Genomic DNA, 6,000 nt, shown 5'->3' with positions numbered 1-6,000 from the left:
GGCTTTCAATAAACCTGAAATCTACTCTTCCTCTTCTCAAAGTGCCTACAGCACGGCTGAGACCTACTTTCTCAGCTCCCTTGTCACTACTGGTTTCTTGACTATAAACTTCATACAGCTTTGCTGAGGGATAACCTATGTACTGTACAATTTATCCATTGTAAGTGAACAGTCTGATGGTTCCTAGTAAATCTATACAGCTCTGCAATCATTGCTACGGTCCAGTTGCAGAAACTTTGTGATTATAGTTTTTTTCCCCCAAAGAACATTATTAGCATCAAGGGTAGATCCAGGTCCCATGGGCCGTGGTCTCCGCAGACCTAACAGCAGGACTCTGCTGTGGCTCTTGCCTCACAGCCTCTCCTCATTCCTTCTTGGGTGTCACCTGATCTGCCCTGCCACATGCTGCTTGGCCTTCCTGGGCCCTGGGTGCCTCCCCCCACCCAAGGTGTCTCCGATGGGCACCTTTGCTTCCTTCCTTCCTCCTCTGCCATGGCGTGGGGGCAGGGGCTTGGTCTTCAGCAGATTCCAAGGCAGTAGGGTGTACTCAGAAGTATGTGAGCCCTGCTACCCCAGAGCTGTATTTGGCTTATGGCCATGTGGCCTCCAGCAAGTCACCTTATATTCATTATTTCTGTTTTGAGACAGGGTCTCACTCTGTTGCCTAGGCTGAGTGCAATGGCTCAGTCTCATCTCACTGCAGCCTCTATCTTCCGGGCTCAAGTGATCCTTCCACATCAGCCTCCCAAGGAGCTGTGACTACAGGCACGCACCACCACACCCAGCTAATTTTGTTTATTTATTTATTTATTTATTTTTTGTAGCGACGAGGTCTCACTATGTTGCCCAGGCTGGTCTTAAACTCCTGGGTTCAAGCGATTCACCTGTCTCAGCCTCTTAAAGTGCTGTGATTACAGGCATGTGCCACCATGCCTGGCCACTTTATCTTCTTGGACCTTAATTTTTCCCCTTTTGTAATGCAGACATAATATACATGCCTTGCTCGGTGCAAAGATCAGAAATGATGAAATGATGTGTATCAAGTGACTAGCACAATATCTACTTTTTTTTTTTTTTTTTTTTGAGACAGTCTTGCACTGTCGCCCAGGCTGGAGTGCAGTGGCGCGATCTCGGCTCACTACAGCCTCCGCCTCCCAGGTTCAAGTGATTCTTCTGCCTCAGCCTCCCGAGTAGCTGGGACTACAGGCGTGCACCACCACACCTGGCTAATTTTTGTATTTTTAGTAGATAGTTTCACCATGTTGGCCACGCTGGTCTCGAACTCAAGTGATCCACCTGCCTTGGTCTCCCAAAGTGCTGGGATTACAGGTGTGAGCCACCATGTCTGGCCAATATTCACTATTTTTAATAAATGGTATCCATGATTACTGCTGCCACCTTCATTATTGACACTCAAAAGTCCTCTGCTTTGAGCGCTTATTTTGCCTTTCTCTTCTCGGAATATCCCTGTTTTCTGGGTCTCTCCTGGTGTCCAGCCCTTACTGTAGACACAGAGATGGATTCCCCTACATTTGGGAACCCCCAAGGCTGACCCTAGCCAGGGAGTGCATGTGGGTTAGTTGGGATGGAGCAGCAGCACCACCTAGTGGCAATGTGCAGCAGCACGCTAATTACTGGCCAAATGCAGGAGTTGGTCTAATAGCTACATTAGGACACTTTGGAAGTCGCCTACTCCAGCTGTTCGTCCAGTGCTTGTGTGACCACAGCATCCTCCTAGAGAGGGCTTCCCATGCCATGCACTAGAGCAAAAGAGGATGGAGAGAATGAAAAAACAGGAGAGAATTTATCAGTGTAATGCTCCTCACGGACCACAGAGTAGTAAAAAAAAGTTTAAAAAGCATCTCCACCAGATGTAGAGATAGGAAGTAGGTCGGTGGTTAGTGGTTGCCCAGTGCTGCGGGGGATGGGGGAAATGAGGAGTGATCACTAAAGGGTACAGGGTTTCTTTTCAGGGTGATAGAAATGTTTTAAAAGTGACCAGGCACAGTGGTTCACGCCTGTAATCCCAGCACTTTGGAAGGCTGAGGCGGGCAGATCGCTTGAGGTCAAGAGTTCAAGACCAGCCTGGCCAACATAGTACATCCTCGTCTCTACTACTAATACAAAAATTAGCCAGGTGTGGTGGTGCATGCCTATAATCCCAGCTACTCGGGTGGCTGAGAAAGCAGAATCGCTTGAACCCGGGAGGCAGAGGTTGTAGTGAGCTGAGATTGTGCCACTGCACTCCAGCCTGGGCAACAGAGTGAGACTCTGTCTCAATAATAATAATAGGCCAGGCACGGTGGCTCACACCTGTAATCCCAGCACTTTGGGAGGCTGAGGTGGGTGGATCACAAAGTCAGGAGATCCAGACCATCCTGGCTAACACGGTGAAACCCCATCTCTACTAAAAGTACAAAAAATTAGCTGGGCGTGGTGGCAGGTGCCGGTAGTCCCAGCTAGTCTGGAGGCTGAGGCAGGAGAATGGCGTGAACCCGGAAGGCAGAGCTTGCAGTGAGCTGAGATCGTGCCACTGCACTCCAGCCTGGGTGACAGAGCAAGACTCTGTCTCAAAAAAAAAAAAAATAATAATAATAATAATAATAATGCTGATGAGTTTGTGGCCAGCACTGCTGTTCATACTTGGACAAGATATCTCCAGGGAAACACCAGAGCAAGACATTCAAAGGTAGGAGACATTTAATCCTCATAACCCTATGAGGCAGGAATCAGTATCCCCATTTAACAGTTAGGCAAACTGAGGCTCCGCGATACAGAGGCTAAGAGTCAGTGGCCTGAGGCTAGCAGCCAGTGAGGGACATGGCAGGGATGCAAACATGGCTTTCAGGGACCCAAGTCTTTCCTCAAAACTACTGTACTGAAAACTGCTCCCCACTTACACTTACTCTGACTCACCGGCTCCAGCGTCACAGTGTGGGAAAGGCTGTAGTGGATGTGCTGTGAAAAGTCCCAGCAAGGCGTACTGCCAGGGCCTAAGGCCAGGACAGCACCTCTGAGTTTTTCCTCCATAAACACAGCCTAGGAGTTTCAACAGAAACTCTGCTAAACTGGATGGGGAAAGAGATTTCGAAAAGCTCAAGACATTCAGAAGCACATGGCTATCCTCTCCTCCTTCCAAAGCAAGGTCTTTATTGTCTGAGCAATCAATAAGTATTTAACGAGGGCTGGCACTGTACTAGGTACACTGTAGCATAAATACAAAAGAGAAAGACACAGTCCCTGCCCATTTGAGGTGTACAATCTAAATATTTCTCGGCGGCCAGGTGCGGTGGTTCGCGCCTGTAATCCCAACACTTTGGGAGGCCGAGGAGGGTGGATCACAAGGTCAGGAGTTCAAGACCAGCCTGGCCAACATGATGAAACCTTGTCTCCACTAAAAGTATAAAAATTAGCCGGGCATGGTGGCAGATGCCTGTAGTCCCAGCTACTCAGGAGGCTGAGGGAGGAGAATCGCTTGAACCAGGAGGCAGAGGTTGCTGTGAGCCGAGATCACGCCACTGTACTCCAGCCAGGGCAATACAGCAAGACTCCATCTCAAAAAAAAAAAAAAAAAGGTTAAGTAGTAAAAGTGCTTAGGTACTAATGTGGCCAACAGTTGTCTGGATAAACGAGCTCTAGACCACTCAGTGAACCTCCTCTCCAGGACATTTTTATTAATATTTGAAGAACAACATAAAACACATTTCCAAGTGGTTCATGAGATGCCATGGCCATCCAAAAGAGGGAGGCAATGTGGTGGAGCTTAGTCTTGACAAGAGCTATTTCCCATAGTGAAATTTGCCACTAACTCGGGGGCAATACCAGGGGTAGCTGGGAATCTCACATCTCTCAAGTTAGCCCCTTGAGTCTGTCACAGACTCTCAGAACTCATAGGCGTGTGGTTCTGGGAATGGAAACTAACCAAAACCATCATCTGGACTGAGACAGCCAAACCTGGGGACAGCGCCATCCCAAAAGTGAACCGTCTGCTTCACGGGAAGAACATTTATCTCAGAGCAGGGATGTGGGAGCTGCAGTCACAGAGGACCGAGACCCCAGACGGTGATGGCCAGAGCGCAGACACGACCCTCCGCTGGCCTGCGGGGCTCTGGGAAAGAGCTTCGGCCTCACACTGGGTCACCTCCCCACGGGGTCCCCATCTGGCAAATAAGGGAAGGAACTAGCATATGGAAAAGGCTGGATACCTTCCTAGTGTTATGAAGTCTTGACATGCCAGTGAAAAAGCTCACTGATATCTTTAAATAAAGCATCTTACATCAGGAACTCTGGGCTAAAATACAGCGTCAGGGAAAAGTTCCACCAATCTTAACCTCTTCACACCTGCAATAAGCAAGTACCTTTTCTTTCCTGAGGATCATTTGCTTTAAAGCACTGAAGAGTGAGCTGCTAGCTCCAGCAGTGATGGTAAAGAATGACGATTTCTGGGGAGCGTAGTGGCTCATGCCTGTAATCCCAGCACTTTGGAAGGCTGAAGTGGATGGATCCCTTGAGCTCAGGAGTTAGAGACCAGCCCAGGCAACATGGCGAGACCCCATCTCCATAAAAAATACAAAAATTACCCAGGTGTGGTGTGCACACCTGTAGGAGGCTGAGGTGGGAGGATTGCTTGAGCCCGAGAGGCGGAGGTTGCAGTGAGCTGAGATTGTACCACTGCACTCCAGCTTGGGCGACAGAGTGGGAGGCTGTTTAAAAAAAAAAAAGAAAATTTTTAATAAAAAATAAACATGAAAAGGTACAGTAAAAATATGGTTAAAAAAAAAAAAAAAAAAGAATGACAATTCCTTCCTTTTTACGAAAGGACACCAAAAACTAACAGGACTCCAGATGCCAGACCAGGATTGCAACAGCTGAACTCAGTTCCCACTCCAACTCTCCTCCTTCTTTCCACCATGAAGCCCGCTCTGGCCTTCGAGCACCAGCAAGCTCTCTGGACTTCTCCATCAACTGCAAAAATGATCATCAAAGCTACTGAAATGGAAGGTGGTGTTTAAAACTTAACACGGGGTTTCTTAAAATGTAACCTGCTTTTCTTATGGCATGGATAAGGCACTGTGAGAAAGCTGCCTCCACTCCCAGCACACAGGTACACGCGCACGCAGCAGAGGCCAGCCGATGTGGCCACAAGGCACAAAGAATAGATCCTTCTGGTCAGTTCTGGTTCTGGAGCTGGTTGGCGAGCCAGTCCAGGCCTTCGTAAAGCCCATGTCCGGTAGTGGCACAAGTGGCCTGAATGTGCCAGTTTCCGTAGCGGAGGGAATGGAGGCCGAGCTTGTCTGTTATCTCTGCCGCGTTCATAGTATTAGGGAGATCCTTGAAAAAGAACATTCAAAAGTCAATGTATACTGTTGTATCCGTATAGCAAAATATGCTCTTCCCTGCTAAATGTGCCCAAACCCACAGTCTTCTCTGTTGATGGCAACCCCAACCTTCCAGTTGCTCAGGTCAAAAAGCTTGAAATTATCCTAACTTTTTTTCTCTCAATGTCACAGCCAATCTGTCAGGAACTCCTAATGGCTCTACCATCAAAATTTATCCAGAATCTGACCACTTACTAACTTCACAGCTGTCACCCCAACCTGACGCCACATCACTTCTCACCTGGATGACTGAAATAACTTCCTAACTGGCCTCCCTACTTCTCTGCTCTGGATCCCGTGAAGCCTGTTCTCAACCAAGCCACCAGTGAATCAGATTGAATCATTCCTCTATCAAAACTGCAACAGCTCCCCCTCTCTCAGGATACGAGTCAGAGTCCTTATGGTCCACAAAGCCTCCTGGACTGGAGACCTCACCGAAGCGGTCTGTTCCATCTTTTCAATATGGCACTCACCATACGTTACTATATCATGACATTTACTTACTTAAGTATATTTATTAGTAACTGTCTATCTGTCTCTAACTAGAATGCAAGCTTTACGAGGGCAGGAATCTTGGTCTATCTTGTCCTCTGATGTATCCCAAGTGCCTCAAAATGTGCGT

At 48.0% G+C, this 6,000-nt stretch overlaps 2 pseudogenes across 1 annotated transcript in view; both read right to left on the bottom strand.

Annotated features, from left to right (window-relative positions):
* Positions 1-277: 277 nt before the first annotated feature.
* LOC112610127 lies at positions 278-3,970 on the bottom strand (annotated as a pseudogene).
* Positions 3,649-6,000, bottom strand: part of LOC112609451 — a 25,723-nt pseudogene continuing 23,371 nt past the window's right edge. The window contains exon 5 of the transcript XR_003116205.1: positions 3,649-5,331. The product of XR_003116205.1 is annotated as an ADP-ribosylation factor 2-like (transcript). The remainder of the gene's footprint in view (positions 5,332-6,000) is intronic.

The sequence above is a fragment of the Theropithecus gelada genome, chromosome 16 (genome assembly GCF_003255815.1).
Source record: "Theropithecus gelada isolate Dixy chromosome 16, Tgel_1.0, whole genome shotgun sequence".
Taxonomy (NCBI): Eukaryota; Metazoa; Chordata; class Mammalia; order Primates; family Cercopithecidae; genus Theropithecus; species Theropithecus gelada.
This window is presented reverse-complemented; position numbering and strand designations above follow the sequence as displayed.